A 3470-nucleotide genomic window follows, 5' to 3' on the forward strand; every position below is an offset into this window, starting at 1 on the left:
GAAGTGGGAAGATTTTAAAGCTGTTGCTTCCAAAGTGTTTTAGAACGTGTTCAGGACAAAAGTTTTTCATGCCATAGACCTAGCCAAAGTATTTATGGCTCCTAAGCTGTTCACCTGTTGGCCCTTTCAACAAATGGAAAGAAACGACATTGTAGGTGACCAGAAAAACCCGTGATTATTGGTGAGGCATGGTTGTTTCTATCCTATGAAACAATTGCCTATTTGCAACTAGAGAGCGGACATGTAATGTTTGTTTGTTTCCCACATAACCTGACGATCACCGATTTTTTTATAGAAGCTTCTGCTGGTAAATGTTTTGTAGCCCTCTACGATTGTAGAAACAACCATGATCCAAATTTGTACACTGCAAGTACTTACCCATTACATGGGCAAAGGCTTTGATCACTAGTAAAGAAAAATACTAAGCTTATTATGGGTATGTGAAGGCTAAACAAATCTTGGACTGAAGATTTCTTATTTTCAAAGGCTGAATAATGTGTCGCCATGTTGCGGCTGATATTTTGGTTTTCCGCATTGCGTAGTACCATTTTCCTAGAAAGGTCAAACAAAGTCCTATTTCAAATTGCAGAACGGAATTGTTTGCACTGAAGAGCATATCCTGTATGATTTTGTTCTCTCAGGCGTCTTCTGTCCATTGGAAACTACCTTTTTAAACCTCAAGTCACTGGAGGTTAATGGTATTATTTCCTAGATTCTTGTATAGGTTTTGGCTTTTCTACAACAATGCCATTCCAGACCATTGTAAATATTATGTGTGTTTTTAACTTAAAAAAAAAAAAAGAAGTTATAGTTGAACACCAAGGAGTTAAAGCTCATGCAAAGAAAAGCTACAGGTTCACTTCAATGTGGACCATTGCACATGCTTATACTTGCCTGTCTTCATTTGCCTGCAGTAGTGTGTAGAAGTATCCTTGTGTAAGCTTGGCTATACACAGGGCTGAGGACCCTTTCCCCCATTTTTGTGATAACACTGGGTGCCTGAGTGACCAATTGCCCTGTACTGTCACATGGGAGGAAGGTAAGCGAGTTGTATGTTCCCCATACCTGTAAGTACAAGGTATGTCACTTCAGCCCATTTGATTTCAGCAACAGAGAAGGCAAGTATAAGCAGCTGGAGGGGAGCATTAAAGTGAACCTGTTGCTTTGTCTGCATATTTAAAGCACAAGTTTATTCTAATCCATTGGTTTCCTGGGAATTTTCATTAACATAATGTAACCGCATAATACTAGGGGTGTCATTCATTTCTCAGCGCTTTGCCAAGATTTCCATTGAACATGTCCTTTTGCAGAACCCATTTCAATGCTCTAAACTGTTTTACTTGATGGTATATCTATTATTTCCAATTAAGGAAGAAAAAGTTTAATTCATAGCAAAACTGCTTGTTATAACTGCAGAGTGGAGACTCGTGTCTATCAATAGAGGGCTGACTTTACCTGCTCTAAGATGGAAATGAATAGGGGGAGTAACTTGGAGTGAAGAATTTCAACTGACATTTGTGTGCATGCTTGCATGTTAACAGCATCCTCTCCCTTCTCTTTTTAACTTTTGCTTTAACAAAGCTTAGGCCCCTGGAGAGAGCCTCCATCCTTCAGGACCTGCTTCTGAAGTCAGCAAGCTCCTGCACAACTTTACAGGCAGAGATGCCTGTGAAGAATGGGAACTTTGCATCTTCATGTTATTTGGAATCTTGCTGTTTTATGGTGAACATGTGGTTTGCATATGCAGGGCAAAGCAACAGGTTTAGTTAACTGCTAGGCTGCTAACGCTTTCATTCTTTTTTTGCTCCACTGCTGCACTTTTTAGCTGCTGGAAGGGAAAAAACCCAGTACTTTACAGTAATAGGACACATGGAAAAATAAAGCCGCTCTAACTTCTCAACCCATATTCCATGGGTAACGCAGTGCTCAGTGCAAGTCTCTGCCAGACCCAATCAGCAAAATAAAGGGAGAAGAGCTGGCAGTTGTAAGAATCCTCTTAATGGCGTCTCTTTTATTGAAAAGGTATAAAAGCAGCTCCAAAAATTGCTAACATGTTTCTGTCCACCAAGGGAGCCTAATCATGGCTATGGACTAAAACATGTTGGCAATTTTTGTAGCTGCTTTTATACCTTTTCATTAAGAGAAACCATTTTTTTTTCTTCAATATGACATATGTGGCTCTTCTTCCTCCATGTCACAGTGCTAAATGGCCACTTAGGCACCTAGTGCTATCATAGGGAGGAAAGAGTCTTGTGTAAAGCCCAAAGTCATGACTTAAAACTTACATGGGGGTACTTCTTTCCACTCCCAGCAACTAAATGGAGCAGTGGGGTAGTGAAAGAATGTCAGATTGTGTACTGGCGATGGTGGCTGTAGAGTCAGCTTGTTGCTTTGCCCCCTCTCCCCCCCTATGGGCAAAGCACATGTCCACTTTAAACTTGCTCAGGGGAGCGTTTTGTTACAGAATTATGCTAAAGTTCTCGTGTGTTGATTGTAAGCATTTTTCATAACTTAGTTATTTTCTTACCAAAATCTGTTTATAGCTGATCCAGATATACTGTCAAACTACATTTACAAAAACTGCAATAAATGTTTGTTCAAGCAAGCAGACAGTGTGTAATTTCTTCAAAGGAACTCATCACAAACACTTTAGTGAGAAGGCTGTCAAAGAATTTGCCACCTCATGGACTTAAGTAAACTGCAAGAAGGTGACTCGGTACTTAGTACCATTGCAGCCTTTTCACACACGTGTTGCTTCATAAACAATCTAACCCAGTTCTCTAGTGTACTGGAATGTGAATGTTTTATGTCCGGCAATGCTATTCTAACCTGCATATGCTTTGCTGTCATTAATAAATATATATGTTAGAAAGACACGTGCTAGGAATAAAATGCTGTGTGACAACCTTTGTCGGACCAATGTAAAATGTAATTGAGGTAGTCCATTTGCTTTGGACAACGTCACTGGATTTTCAGATTTCTTTATACTCAGACCTACACTGTAAAAATGAAGCTACAAACCGTTTTGAATGCAATGTGTTTTTATTTTTGGCTGCAGGTTTTGGGGCATCACAGATTTTAATAACACTTGAGTGTTAACAATATTATTTGTCTGGTGGTAGGAGGTTGTAGTTGTAACCCTTTCATCGCTGTTGTATTGGGAGTATAGGATTGTAGGGGAACTTTTAGTTTAGGGGTACCTGTACATTTTGTGAGCTAAATAAAGGTTAACTTCAGGGCTAAGTCCATTTTTGGGGATGGATTAGACTAGATTTAACTGTTTGGGCTTAGCTTCAGTGATATTTCTGGGGAGTGGGTTTATGTTCAAAGTAGGGACTCACAGATACTAGTATCGGTGCCGATGTTGAGTATTTGGCCGAATACTCGTACTCGCCCAAATGCTCCGATGCCTAGCCCGATACTTCCGGTATCAGGAAGCCAGGCAGTGTGTCATTACACGCTGCCCTGCT

The sequence above is a fragment of the Nanorana parkeri genome, unplaced genomic scaffold (assembly GCF_000935625.1).
Source record: "Nanorana parkeri isolate BGI_ZX_2015 unplaced genomic scaffold, ASM93562v1 scaffold412, whole genome shotgun sequence".
Taxonomy (NCBI): domain Eukaryota; kingdom Metazoa; phylum Chordata; class Amphibia; order Anura; family Dicroglossidae; genus Nanorana; species Nanorana parkeri.